Here is a 15,635-nt window from a genome sequence, read left to right as displayed (position 1 = left end):
AAGTTAACAATAAATCTATGAATAGAAAAAGGAGCAAAAATTATGCCCTTTTATCTGAAGATAGCTTGACTGGATTCAGAATTGGAGATGCAAACAGTGTTTATGAGCTTCTACTTGTTCTTGATAAAAAAAGAACACATTGGTAGCCTGCAAGACATTTTTAACGTTTTCATGACTTGATGAGGAAAAGGATCACTGAGATTACGGACCTACAAAATTTAGCGAGTGCCAGGTCCAATGAAAAATCACTGCTCCTAAGCTGATTGCATTGGTTTGGAAATACTATATTAACTCTTTGACATCCTGCCAAAAAGTAGAAATAGACTTTTTCCCCTACAGATCAATAACATCTGCCTGTTTTAAAAAGGCAGCTCTCAATATATCCCTATCCACCATGGCACATTAAGGTCCTGATCCTGTAACCCAAGTTGCAACAGGAGGTTGTAGCCACTCAGCAGCATGTGTGACCTTTATCATGAATTTGATGGCCTTAAAAAATTTTTAAGGTGAGACAGCAATCGAGGCATGCACAATCTTGAAATATTTCATACATCTTCCTAAACAGATATGATGGCTCTGAAATACTTTAAAAAATATTGCAGAAAACTTCCTAGCAAACAAATGCTGAAAACCTTTAAAAAGCTCTACCTAGATTAGTAAATGTTTAATGAGAGTAAAAAGTAAGATTATATTGTTTCCTTTTTCTATTGCACTTTTATTTCATATAATAGGTTGAATAATTAAAAAGAATGGCAGATCACAGCTTAAATAGCATGTTTCATAGGTTAGTTTCTTTTCTGTTCTTGAACTGATGAGATCCTTACCACAACCACAGCATTTGCTTACATGGGCAATGAGTATTTGGAAATGTACCTTTTGTGCTGTTTGACACGACCAAGCAGCTGGAAGCAAGGAATAAACGCAGTTCTGCGTGATCAGCACGTTATCTGCGCAGTGTGTGGGTAACGCCTGCCAATTTGCACCAAAAAAAAAAAAAAATTGCCTTGTGAAGAGCAACAGAAGGCCATGACAGAGGTTACAAAGTAGCCCACAATGCAAGGTCACATCTTTAAAGTAAAGAACAGATAAAGTAAATTGTCTTTTCCTGTTAACCGTTTTCCTACCCCGCCCCCCCCCCCCCCCAAAAAAAAAAACAACCCACCAACCAAAAACCACTAAAAAACCAAACCAAACAAAAAACCTCCCTTTTTTTGGGTGGAAGTTTTGATGGTGGTGCTGTGTGTGTAACCTACTTTTTAATGATTGCTGTTAATTTGTTCGGGTTGGTTTTGTTTCTTTTTTCCAGATATGATGACTTGAAAAAATCCTCCCGATTCACAGGCTATGATGTAGTCCTGGGAGTCCCAGAGAGACCTGCTGGCGAAGGGAGCTAGCTGGGGTTCCTGCAGCCATCCGGAGCCCTGGGGCTGGCGGGGGGCACACACATGGTGCCCAGGGCACATCAGGGCACCACCAGGCTGCGAGCTACCTTCATGTCCCATAGGAAGGACAGGAGATCTCTTGGCCTGCACCAGGTGATGGGGAGCATGTAGGCTCTGGGAAGTAGCTGCGGGGAGGAATGGGGCTTAGGGCATGTTTCAGAGTTTACATGACTGGGCAAAATGGCCTATTGCAAGATTTGTTCCTTTAATGTAACATTTTTGGGTGAGTGTCAGGACATGGAATTCTTCTTTCTACTCCGTAAACACGAGAGCACACATCCCTACATGGAAAGCTACCTCGTGTCTGGGCCAATGCAGTGTGTTACTCAGATTAAGAGCATAACGAGCTCTATCAAACCATCAGACAGCACAGGGATAATTACAAGAGCCATCATTATTAGGCAAGAAAAACAAATCTGTCTTATAAACCCTAAAGAGCAAAAACAATTCACTAATTCAGCAGGGGGCTAGAAGCAAGCTTCTCTAGAGGTCAGGTTATTTTCTAGGTTAGTCCATTACATAGTTATTGCACCTTGTTCTGAAGTGCAAGTGCTCAGTAAGGTTTGTGCAGGGTGAGATGGCAGATGTCTCTCCACCATAATCAGTGTTCCCACTCTATGCACCTGCGTTGTGGGCTTCCTAGGGTTGCTTTAGTGAGTGTTGTCTCACACTGAAAAAAAGTATTTCCTCTCTCTATATGCTAATTGGGTTACTCCTCCCTGCTCTCTTCTTCATCAGAGATGTCTTATCTCTGGAAATCATTCAAGTATTTGTGTGGAGAAAATATTTTGCCATAGTAATTGATTGGGTTGTACAAAATTGTAGTTGCTTCATGACAAATTAGCAGAGCAACAGCACTTCTGTGTTTCTCTTGAAGCCTACTGTGCTGTGCACTCACAATGGCATTCCTTAAGAGCGATGGAAATCTCTTTTCTTATGTGAAGAAACTAACAAATATAGTCTGTAAATTCATTGCCTGCTTTTAGTTTGTGAGGCTTGAACTGAAGGTGTTCATCATAATTTAGAGGTGAATATGTGGAGTGTCAGTGGTTTCAGGAGTGATAGAGGAAACTTAAAAATTGCTGTCATATACCTGACTCGGTCTTGCAGTTCAGCCTTCCTCCCACCTTGGGGGGGCTAGCCAAAGAGCTGAGCAGATGTGCTTTGGCTTTGAAGAATTTTCTGTTCATTTTAGACCAGTGATTGATAGATGAATACAATAGGTTGCAGGAGTGGGTTGTCTTCAGATATAAAATCACATGCTATAATCAGGTTGTTATCTGACTGCCTATCAACAGCAATGCCACCCACACATCAGGTCTGCAGTCATGCAAGGGTCCAACTGCAGTTCCCAAGTACTTTGGCTTTGCCTGCACTGCACCCTAAGAGGAAATCTTTCCAGTAACCCTGAAAGGTCCTCCTCTTTGTCCTACCTAGAGTGCCTTGCCACCCCAGTGGACTGACATTGCTTTTGCTGTATCACCACGTGTAAGAAACTATGATTTGTGTGGCTAGAAAGCAGTAAAAGAAGGAACGAGAGATCCCAGACAAGGAGGGAGGTGATCATGTCCCACCAGGGAGAGGTACTGATGTGCTCTGTGGTTTGGGTCCCTGGAGGACAGACTCTCATGAACCTGCATGAGGTACTGTGTGGCACTCTGCTAAGTAAGCAGCAGAGATATTTGGCTTCTGGAAGTCCTGGCTGTCCCCACTGCCAGGTTCTCTGGGTCTCCACGCCTTGCTGATATCACTGACAGGCCCTTACTTTCCCCGGCTGTGGGGTGACTGGTAACCTGTAGAACAGTATGCTACCTTCTCAGCTTTATTTCAGGGACTGACACTAGTCCTGGAAAGAAAATCACATCCACTTTTGAAAGGGCTATTGTCTTCATCCAGAAGCTGTTGATCAGCATAAAGGGTTCAGAGACCATCTTAAGCTAAACCTCCCTCCCTCCCCACTGAAAACCCTCCCCAGGACAGGTCTGGGAGTTCTAGCTCATTCACTCCTTAAAATTATATCTTCACCTAAGACCACATCCCACCATTTTCATCTCCTCGGAATCTGGCTCAGAAGCACCTTTTTTCCGGGATGGTCTTTTCTGTACAGCCCCATACCTGCACCAGTTCCCACCCTACCGTGTAACACAGCATAGCAAAGTGCTGTTTGCACCTGTGGGTCAAGGAAAATAAGAAGGCAAGAGGGAGCACAGGACCTCATGGCCTCTCCAGGGAACACTGGGCAGAGAGAACAGACACATGTAAAACTAAGATCCAGATCCACTTTATTAGTGTCCAACACGCATATCCTTTCTGTGTTCAAGTGCATACAGACAGCGCTGTTGTCATAGAAAGGGTATCCTGGCAAGGCTAAGCCCCAAAAGGTGACTCACACTTAATGGCACCCAAGGATTGCCTGCTCATTTGGGAGACTTCAGAAAATAAAACCCAGCAGTCCTAAATAAGAGAGAACATGAACTTAAAGGTCAGTCCTTCTTAATGGGGTCAGCTACGATGAGGTGTGATCCTGCCACAAGACACAAAGCCATCCCCCCACCTTTGAGGATCCAGATGGAGTGCCTCAGAGTTCTAGCAGATTAAATGCAGATAGGCTATGTCCTGGGGCATACTACAGAGAATGTAAAGTTATGCCAAGTCTTGACCCCTGCAGGCATGCGAGAAACCAAATAAACCCCAGTAACACCAGACTGTCCTCACAGAAACTGAGCAAACAAAAAGAAGGGGCCACCCTAGGCCACAAATCTGGGCTCTGGGCGGTCCCTTCATAAATTTTCTTTTTTTTTTTTTTTAAAAACAGACCACCTCTGTCAGGATGTAAACAAAGAACCTGCCCTTGTGGGTGGCAAAACAAGAAGGGAAAGAGCCCACATTCTAACCCGTTCAGAGACTTCTGAGGGACAATGATGCCCTCCAGCCCCACCTGCCCACCTCCAGGGCTTCTGGCTGGGCGAGTTTAGCCCTCCAGGCACTTGGGCACTGGGCACCATAGGCTGGGGTGGTCACAGTCATCTGGTGAGCAGGCAGTTGCATTCCTCCTGCCTGATATCCCCCGCCAGGAGCTCAGTCCAACTAAGTCTCATATCCCAAATACTTTGCTGCTTTTCCTGGAGATATCTTCAGAGTTGGAGTCTTCAGTGTTATTTTTCTCCTTTCTGTGGCCTGTTAACCTTACTGAGACACTCCATAGGTGATTATACCAGGAGCCCACACTTGTAAAATTGTGGGATTGCATCCAACCCAGAAGAGTTGCCACCTTTGGCAGGGATAAATGCATGAATAAGCTTTCTTATCATGGCACCGCACTGGTCTTCAGCTTACTGGTCCCCATGAACATACAGTCCATCAGACTAGCTTGGATAACTTCTGAAAAGTTTGTGAACCTGCTGCTACAAACGACATGGAAAAGAGAGCACAGGAGTTCTCCCTGGCCCCATTGCTCCCTCATGAACACTCATTAGGCAACAGATAGCTTGAGCAAGTTGTGATGATAATACGGTTCTAGGCAAAATGTTGCTTCTGAAGTTGGATGTTGTGAGTGTTCAGGGAATTTGTTTCTAGAGGCCCTGTAGCCACGTCTGTATGCAGAGAACATATATGCTCTAAAATTAAAGCTGAGGAAAAATGAAAACTCACAAGCTGTTCCCTTGCAGCAGTTGTAAACTCTACAGCAAGCCAGACAAAAGAGAGCAAGATTAGGGCTTAACACATAGGACAGACAGGAGACTTGGCTTTCTTCAGTGGCTTTGGCTTGCATCCTCCATGGATGCTTTTGAAGAGAGCATGTCCTGCTGTGGAAGTGGGCAAGGGACACTGGCTATAACCTGAAGGATTAGATATTAGCCCAGTATTTCCAGTGCAGTAGGTTAAGAAAGATAACAGAATTTTAAGTACGGTTGTCTTCTCACAATTTCATGTGGTTCTGTATGGAGAAAAAAGTTACCCTGTTGTATTTTTGCAGGCAGGATTATAGGATATTGCAATGCTACATATATTTCCAATGTTTACATACACTGTGAGCTGAGAACAGGCTCCAGTTCTCTGGAGAATTTTAGTGCTTGATGACATCTTCATTGTTATTATTACTCATTAGAAACAGATTTCTGGGAGTGAGGTCATTCAATGGCAAACCCATCATAAACGTTTCCTAAAAAAGTGTGACTGGAGAAGCCTTTTGAATGCAACCAGTTTTTGCAAACAAGAAATAAATAGAAGAAGATGGTGGTGTTTGTGGTTTGCAAAAAACTTAAAACTTTATCTTTTTCCTGTTTTCTGCTGCATGTTTTACCTCTGAAATAATCAAACACAAACATCCCTAACCTCTGTGAGTTTGTTTTAAAAACATTAAATAATTATCCAGAAGTAGACCTCATCCTGAAAAAAACAAACGCTGGTTTGAAAATAACTCCTGATTTACCTTTCTCCGAGACTTAAAAAAATTAAAGGAAATTTAGGGGATACATCAGACTGAAACAAACTGATGAACACTGAACACAACAGCAGCATTTGCAGCTCTGTTCTGCACCCAGAAGCTGTGGTTTCCAAACTAGCCCTTAACTAACACAGGTGAGCCCTACAGGCAAATAAAGCCTTGTGCCAAAGTCACCCCCTGTTGATGCAGAGTTATTTTTCTCACATTATGTTGGCTAAATGTGTTTACAAACTGAGTCTCATTTTGGTATCTGCACTCTGCTTCTAACAGCTTTAAGGTTTGGCCCAGGTCTCCCCAAACATAAAGAACATTTAATCATTCATTTCTGTTAAATGAGGTTCAAAGTCAACATGGCTTTGAATTTTCATTCTGTTTTCAACAAAGTTTACCGAATTCTCTTTTCTATTAATAGGGTGGTTCAGATACTTTTTTCTAGATCATCCATGAGAGTGTAAATAAAAGAGGCTTTTGTATCAAACTTTGTAATGTCCCTTTCAGCATTTACTTCTGATACTGGCTCTTGTCCAACATTAGCTATGTTACACAAAGTTCCACTTTCCTGATTAAAATAATACTTTAATTTCACAAGTATATGGCTGCTTTTGATTACAAAAAAATGCAGATATGTCATCAACTAACTTTATTATTTGAACAGGGGTAAGAAATCCATATCTCCTTTGCAACTTTGCTTTTTTGTGATTTATGTTGTCTCATACTTCCCTTGGCTTTGTTAAGGTGTTTTCCTTCCCCGCCCCACCCCCACCTTGTAAGAGTGGGAGTAGCACAGGAAAATCCCTGGCAGCAGTAGCCCTTTCCCACACACCAGACAAAAATTAAACCAAAGTGAGATACCAAAACATGATGTAATTTGCAACACATCATGTATGTGCTTTGTCCAGTATGCAGTGATATTTGATACAGGTTGTCCCTGTTCTTTCTCACCTACTTTTTTAATTGGTGAAATAGTCAATAATAAAGACTTACACAGAACCATCTGAGAACTTCAGACTTAAGACTCAGTGAAGAAACTCTCACTTAAAGAATCGTGTCTTCCCAGGAGTGGTATTTTGGGCTGTCTGCTGGCTTGAGAAGACAAAATGGCATTGTTTTACAATTAAGTCACAAGCTGAAAGTTAACTCTGATCTTCTAGGAACTCAAGAGCTAGGCTGGTTTTTACTAATATAAATATTTAACTCCAGGCTACTGTAGTTAGTTTATATTAATTTCTCAACAGCTGCATTTTAATTTTTAGTTATAGTGAGCAGCACAATCTCTGATTACCTTGCATAGGACTCTATGCATATGCTATGATCTGCTTTGTGATAATGGATGACAGAATTTAGCCCTTATTTGAGGGCAAGAGCACAAACAACCCAGAAACTGCTTGGGCAGACCATGAAACCCACTGCAGTTTTAATAAGGAAACTAGTCTTTTCAGAGAGAAATTATTTAATAGAAGTGTTTTCTAACTGGAAGACCAGTTTACACCTTGTAAAATAAAGAGAAAATAAACCTGTAGCCTCAGAATTCTCATGGTAGAGTATTTTGTGGGCTTACTTTGCTTGGCTGTATTTTGGCTTTAGCTTCTCTCTACAGATACATTTTCTGTCACTGTCAGTTTTAGCTTGTCTCCTTGCTCTTGTTTTCATCACCTCCCTGCAACCCCTGTGCTGCTGCCAGGCTCCACTCACCCTTCTGTGTGTTCCAGAAAAACTCCATTTCCATTACTCTCCCCCTCAAATCTGTATCCAACATTTTTACAGATTCCCTTGGTCTTATTGTACGTTGGTGAAGCAACATGTTGGGGCAGACTTTTTTCTCTTTGACATCTCCCTCATTGCTTCCATTCATGACTGCAGAGAATGCCACCATCATTTATGTGTTGTGGATAAAACTGTGCCTAAATATGTTTCCCTGTCTACTTTGACTGCTTTTTACATATTTCATAACACAATACTAAAGATATGAGAGATATACTTTAATGAGCTATTGGTCATGTTGGGAAACTGATTGCTTTACAGTGACTGGTAATATGACCTCTGTTTTCCACATGAATGCTTAAAAGCTAACTTCTGATTTTCTGGAAGCCAAAACCATGCTCTGAAATGGTAACCTACATCTTGGTCCTTGTTCATAATACCTGATTTCAGACACTGGTATAGAAGCATCTAGTTTAGGGGCTTCCTCACCACAGCTTGGCTCTGTTGTAGACAGTGGAAGGAAAACTGAGCCTCTGTCAGGTCTGAATTGCCATTTGACCACACCCAAGTCTCTTCAACAATTTAAGATATATTTCCTGATTTTTCTGAATTCTCTGAAATTTAGATGGTTGATATCAGGGTCCAGATCCCTCACTCTGGCCATCAGTACTGTTCAACAACCAACATACATGAAGAAGGAACTATGAAAAGAAGGAAAGTGGAGGAGAAGGACTGGCACTGATGTGCCATTCTCTTCCAGTTAACATTAAATGAGTTTGCTCAAAGAAAACAGGCTTGTGAGTAAGTCTGGCTGTCATGTGAGCCCTAACAAACAATTGTTACACAATCCAATATGATTGTATTTTTTACATTTAAATAAGTTTGTAATTCCACAAAACCTGCAGTTAACACCAAACACTGTCAGGTAAAACTCACTTGCATTGCTTTGTGTCTTTGAAAATATCACTGGAATTTTGCTTGGATAAATACATGTCAATGAACTCATTCAATGGCAAACCCAAAAAGAATTATTGCCAACAGGAATTATGCTGATGAAGGCATTAGAAAATTACCAACACAATTAAAAGAAAATAGGACAGACCACTTCTATGAAAAAAAGATGCTCAGTTTACCCGTTGGTATCATGTCAAAAAACACAGTCCTCAGCCTTTTGCTAAGTAACATGGTTTTCATCCAGAGCCAGAGTTTACTCTACTCTTTAGCATGATGCATTTTCTGTATGAGAAGCTCTAGAAATGTTTTATGCCCTGAAAATAAATACAAATTCTAGAGACTGAACATACATAGGTGATCCTCAGCTGTTCCCCATGTTTTAATATTAATTAAATCAGAAAATCCATGGTGTCCGACCCACCGTGATGTTGTCATACTCCATTTAAAGTGATTGCTTTCTAGTACAAGCAGGAAAGTATCTAAGCTACTTACTGCTAAGGGAGGGTTGATTTCTCATGGCCTTCACTTTCCATTTTAAATCTCTCATACAGCATTGCTCTGTGCTATTAAATAGTTGCCAAGTTATACCACAGGGGAGGCTGTATTTCAGTGTTGGATAAAATGATCCCTTTACACAAATATCATAAGGAACCACTCAAGGGACGAGGAAATACATCAGCTGATTGGACAAGGTCGTCTTCAGTATGGGTTGAATCGCGGGGTATCCTATAAAGCGATACCTACAAAGTAGCAGAAGGCTACCCACTAAAATGCCTCAGTCTTGCAAGGTGCTGAATTCTCTGTCTTTGGCGAGTAAGAAGTGACGATTTTTTACAAGTGTCTCTTAAATACCTGACAAGTTTTGAGACTGGAACACTATAGAGTTTGTTAATCCTTTGCTAAAATTTGGGTATAGGCTTCAGCTGAGCTAGCGGTAACAGGTTGTGTGTGTGTTTGTGTGTGTATGCATGTGCATGCAGGGTGACTGCAGAAATCAAAAATGTTTTCTGCCCCTGCACTGCTGAGCTTCTGTGAGGATCCAGGGGAAGTCTGAAAATTGGCAATGTTCAGAAGTCTGAAATACCTGGGAGTGCATATAACCTTCACTGGCTTGAAACTTTAAATCTTAACACCTTCCAGTTTGAAGAAATTAAACTGCTATATGATTGAGAGACGTGAAATGAATTCAACACAAGATTGTTATTATCGTGTAACCAATTGACGAGTCATAATAAACTGAGTCATCAATGACAGTTACCTGCAGACATTGGTTAGGCATGAAATTTTTTTTTTGTTTTGCAAAGATAAAGAATGTCCAGTGAAAGTATCTGTTTTTCTTTTATGGCAAGAAAGAAGTATTTGATTTATCTTGGTGGACCTGCATGGGGCAGATCCCAGTCACTATGAAGAAAGTTCATGGTGCTTTTCATCCACTTTTCTGCTGATCTGTCTCCTGGAATCTCATAATGTTGGATGGCTCATGTCATCTGAAACTGCCCCTCTTTGAAACCACTGTTAATCCAGAACTGCTGGAGTTTGGCATGCTCTCACTACTGCTGTTTTCAAATGTATTCAGAATCTCTAAGCAAATTCTAACTGAAGGATCGAAATGTCTGTTCTTGAACCTCAGACGTAGAAAGCTGGTTTAAATTTGCTTCGAAGTAAATCAAAATTCAAACTTTACAGATGAACCTCACTTCAGTGTTGAGCCTGGAACAAACCAGACCCTTTTTCAAATGTTATCAACAGTAGATTCTTGTTCAGCTGTTCTAACAACCTCTTTGTATCAGGCACAAGACCTTTTGCATACGTTAGGGTATTCACTTCTGTTACTAACCGAAAAGGCTGCTGCAAGTTGCCTTTCAGCTGAAGTGGCATTTGAAAAACAACTTGTGACCGAAAGAAGTCTGTCTGGTAATGCTAACATAGTATCTGCTGGCTGATGCACTTTCATCTGAGGAGTTTCCAAGAGTGTAGTTAAGTTGTTTAGTGTTTACTAAAACTCCCCAAAAGAAGCAAGCAAAGTACAAAAGCAGTGATACTTCTACACTGAACGTTTCAGTGTAGCCTCTGTGATAAGCTTAGTAATGCCTATTAGAGGCCAGCTGTTTACAGTCCAGGACTGACTGAGGGTTGACAACATCCAAGGCTTTTACAGTAGTATATTACGTGAAATCTTCTTTTGTGTGTATTGTAAATCACAAATTAAGTGATCTCTCTTGCAGATCAGTTACGTTTTTTTCTTCCATTGTAAAGGCTCTGTATATGCCTCTTGGTTACATATGCTTTACTACAGCTTATGATCCACATGCTCAGTTAGGACTGAAGTTTTTGTTTCATGGAAAGCCATACATCAGCTCATTTTAAAGAGAGAAAGAAAAAAGACAGCTTGCTTTTGGTATCCAGACTACTCTAGGAATACCTGGACTGGTAAATTTGATGCTTATCGTCAGCAAATATGTGCTTGGAAAATCAGGTCCTGTTGTTCTTTTTTTTGTTTGTTTCTTTGGTTTTGTTTTGTTTTTTAATTCTTCTGAAGCATGAATGGCTTCCATCTCTCTGCACCAGAAGGCAGTCTGCATTTACTGTTGCTCCTGTAGCTCTGAGTTCTGAACGGGTTCACTCCACTGTGAGTTTGGGTAGCCATACCGCATAAAGCACAGGGGGTGCCTCTTTTACCTACTGTTAGGAAGAGACTGCCTTTTTCTCCTGGTAGTGATAGGCTGTGGCTGTAGCGAAACTGGGTTAAATTACACTCCTGGCATATACTCTCCATATTCCCTTATATTTCCTAGAAAAAACTTTACCCCAAATTGTCTAAAGCATGCGAAAGAAATTCTGTGATTGATAAAACTTCATGGATGAGTTAACACCATCTTCCCCCTCACCCCCCACCCCTCCCAGTTAATAATTTTGCATGCTATCTAAGCAATCCAAACAAACCTCTGTGGAGTCAAGACACCTCCTTCCCTGCACCCTCTCAGTCCTGGTTGTGGTAGATTCTATGCAAATCCATAAAAAAAGGCATCCTCTTCTATAAGATTACATCTTAAGTGACAAGGGAATGCACAGAAAGAAGGAATTATTGTTATTCCAACTACACATAAGGGAATTGAGCAACAGTCATTAAGTGACTTGCCTGTGGTAACTGTGACCAAGAAAATCTGAGCTTTACCTGTTACCATCTGTATAGCACAGCACACTGTATTGGTGGTTTTGCTTTTTTTTAGACCAAGTCACTCATACTAACTTTGCATTAATGCCTATGTATCACTGCTGTGCTTAGAAGAACTAATTGGAAACCATGTCCTGCTGGCTTCCAGAGTACAAACGCAGAACAGAAAAGGTCCCTGTCACAGTGAGTTTGCAATCAAGCCCCCTGCTATGCCTGAGGAATAACAATATTTTCTGGTGCTATCTAGAGTTCATTCTCGTGCCACTCAGAGTTCATTGAAAGCCTCAATTTTTATTCCAGTCAAAGATCCCTGGAAAGACAGCTTTATTCACTAAATTCACAGATCAATGCAGTAAGATTTGCATGTAGGCAAGTATATAAATCCTGCTTTGCAGTATATTTTCCTTCACTTGCACTGTGAATTTTTAAAGACTCTTGTGTCAGGAAGAGGTAATAGTCTGACAGCACTAGAAAATGAACTCCTTTGTTTATCTGAAGAACAGGTATAGCCCATGCAGGAGCGGTATCAGCTTTTTCTGACTGTGTCCACGCATCTGGCAGCAAGTATTTCAGGAAAAAAGAAGGCAGCTCAGCCTGTATGTTTGTTCAATCTTTGGCTGTTTTTCCAGAAGTGAAGTGTTGCCAAACCTGGGTCCAAACACCAGGATTTAGCACTTCTCCTACTGTTCTCCCACCAATTCTTCCAAATAAAAAAAGGGAATATGCTTACAATAATCTTATGGTTTCCATGCTTTTAGAGTATGTTTTAGTTACATTTGCAACCTTTCAGAAGCAATGAAAATGAAAACTCTTTCTTTAATATGGAAATTTAAAATACTCTCCCAATTGCAAGCTTAAAAGAAATAGGGCTTTATGAATAGTGTCAAATGCACAAGAGAAATCTGTGAAGACTGTAATATTGTGGGTGCCACTCCTGATTCAGTACTTTTTCTCCTGAACTTGACCGGTAAACAAATCTCTATTTTGCATAGTTCATTGAAAAAATAAAATAATTTTTGATCTCCATAACCAGGGTTGAATTTGAACTAGGAGCCACAGGTCAGCACTGCACTATCCCACTGCCAGTTCCATAAATGAAATGTTTGCTGCTGTTTCCTCGGTCCCTGAAGGCATATTTTCCTGAAGGACTTTAAATCTCTCCATTTGTTTTCCCTAATCTTGTATTCTGTTGCAGCTCACAAAGCCATCACTCTGTCCCTTTCTGAAGACCAGCAAAATCAGTTGTCTTGGTCAAAAATGTACGCAGTTGCTCTCTCAGTGTAGCATGGTCTGAAAAGGAGTCTGGTTAATTAACATTGATTACAATCCACCAGCTGCAAGTAAAAATTGATTGCCAGGGTTCCTAATTTGAACGCTTCTCTGTCCTGATTTTATTATTTCTGTGACTGTCCAATGAGAGACACAGGGACAGAGAGTGAATCCACTTCTTAAAAGTCCCAGTTATTTGTAGGATCCCCTGTAAAAGACATTAGTGATCCTTCTGGTCCTGCTTTATCACCCTTTAGGATGGTCATTTGTTAGCACAGCATCTAATTGCTGCAAATTGCCAGTGTGCACATTTGGACCCTGTTCAATGCTCCATTTTTTATTGAGAGAGGAGCAATGGTATTGATTTTGGATAGCCAGGGAGAATGCCAGGGATATTAGTAAGGAGCTCAGAGAACACAACACATAAACTTTTATGACATGATGTCAAAGTAGATTGCACAGGCATAAATGAAAAGGACAACATCTTCTGTAATTACTGCAAACATATACCATACATCTATTAGAAAAAGGGTACATTTCAATGAAAAATACACCTTGCAAAAAGCAGCATCTCAGAAAATTTGTCTAGCCAAAATGGAAAATGGAAAAGATTTCCAAGTGTACCTCTGGAAATGACAACACACAAGCCAGGACATGTATTTCTGCCACTGTTTCACTATGAAGCCTGCATTTGTGTGGACTACTGACTCCCTTCCAGCCTCCTTTGAGCTTGGATTGTGTAACCCCATGCAAAGTACCGACACTTTCCTGGTGAAGCTGATGCCAGGGAGGGATACAGCACAGCCTTGGCCCAGCTGCTGAGTAAGCTTTGTCCTGGACCTCCACACCAAAGGCAATGTCACCCCTATAAGGGTGAAATTGCACACACCTCCAGAAAGGATCCAGTTACTGCCTAAACTACTGTCACGTGTGGAGTTACCATTACGCTGAAGTTTAAACTAGATAACAATTTAACCAGCTAAGGCAACACTTTCAGTGACCTTGAAGCACTTAAATCACAGCCACAGGTGAGGTGGTATATGTTAGACCATGGTTTAACTCACCTGTGTCTGAGTCCTGGCTTGTCTGAAAAGTGGTTAAACAAGTTTGCTGTCAATAATTTGTGAAAATCAATGTTAGAGCCATTAATTCAGAAGTCTTGTCTCCTTGTGCCTGCTGCCCTCCCTTATTTCTCACAATATCTGCATGGTACATTATCTAATTTAGTGTGAGTATTTTGCTCACCCGGAATTCTACCCGTGAGATTTTGATAGATGACAAATCTGCGGAAATCAAGGATGCTATGAGCACAAACTGAAACACAGGCAGGTCTGTGTGAACACCACAAAACACTTTTGCACTGTGATAGTGACTGAGCACTGGCACAGGTTGCCCAGGGACGTTGTGGAATCTCTATTCTTAGAGATACTAAAAAGCCACATGGTCACCATTCTGGGCAACTAGCTCTAGGTGGCCCTGCTGCAGTGGGTTGGCTGGACCAGATGACTTCCAGAGGCCCCCTCCAATCTCAGCTACCCTGTGAGTTGCAATTCTATGAGTCAATACAAAGAGCATAATTTTCTTTGCAGCTATTGTGTAATTCCTTTTCTACTTAGGCATTTATTTATTTATTTGTTCATGAATTTATTTGAATTCTCAGAGTCCTGAATTTGCCAAGTGAAAATTTTGAAGGTATGTGTTGCTACTGGATGTCATTTTTGCATGGGGATCAGTTGCTTCAGGCAATAGCAAAAGGTACAGAAGTTCCCAGAGGAATTCCCACCACTGATTGACCAGAACTTCTCCCATCTTTGAAATACAGCTTTAAACTCAGAACAGCAGTAGATGAATGGTGAAGACTGAAATGATGTCAACAATTTGTGTGGAGGCCAAAGAAAATACAAAGGGGCCCTCAATGGCTTCGTCTCTGAATTTGTTGCAATGCAGCTGTGAGTAATAAATTTGCTTTCTTTTCAGGCACAGTACTACATCTGAAATAGTTTCTGAACTTAGCACACAGTTTCCTGACCATCTATTATTTTCCTTGGGGATCAGGAGCCTTTCAAGCATTGCAGTGAAGAGTTTGATCTGAGCATATCATGCAGCAGGGAGATGGGTGGTGGTCTGCTGGCCTGATCTCACAGGTTGCAGATCTTGGGGAAAGTCATTATTTAGACATATTAATATAATTTTATTGCTGGATGTATCATTTATTTTGACTCATCTGAACAGTGTCCAATTTTGTACTATTTTAAGCATAAGTGCAGAGAAGTTATGCAAATACATAAGTTTTCTGTATGGGTGGGTTTAGAAAAAAAATCAGTGGGAATAAGGAGCTAGATTAAATCGCTCTTCTACAATCTGTAGAATGTCTGCATTCATATCAGTGGCTCCATTTTTAGGTCAGCAGAAAGGTGTCCCTTCATGCATATATGAAGGGATATTTAAAAAAGAAAATTTAGGGTATATTTTATTTCACAACAATGAAATCAGAGTGATAGTGTAAGCACTAGTATTTATCTTTGTATTTGGAGTTTTCATTAGTTACTTAACACATTTTGAAAATGACTAAATAACTGAAATAATATCCTTCAATGTAGTTTGCAAATTATAAAATAAAATCAAAAGTAAACAGCACTATGAAACT

Source organism: Falco biarmicus, chromosome Z (genome assembly GCF_023638135.1).
Source record: "Falco biarmicus isolate bFalBia1 chromosome Z, bFalBia1.pri, whole genome shotgun sequence".
NCBI classification, from domain to species: Eukaryota; Metazoa; Chordata; class Aves; order Falconiformes; family Falconidae; genus Falco; species Falco biarmicus.
The sequence above is the reverse complement of the archived record's forward strand: the minus strand, read 5'-3'. Positions refer to the sequence as shown.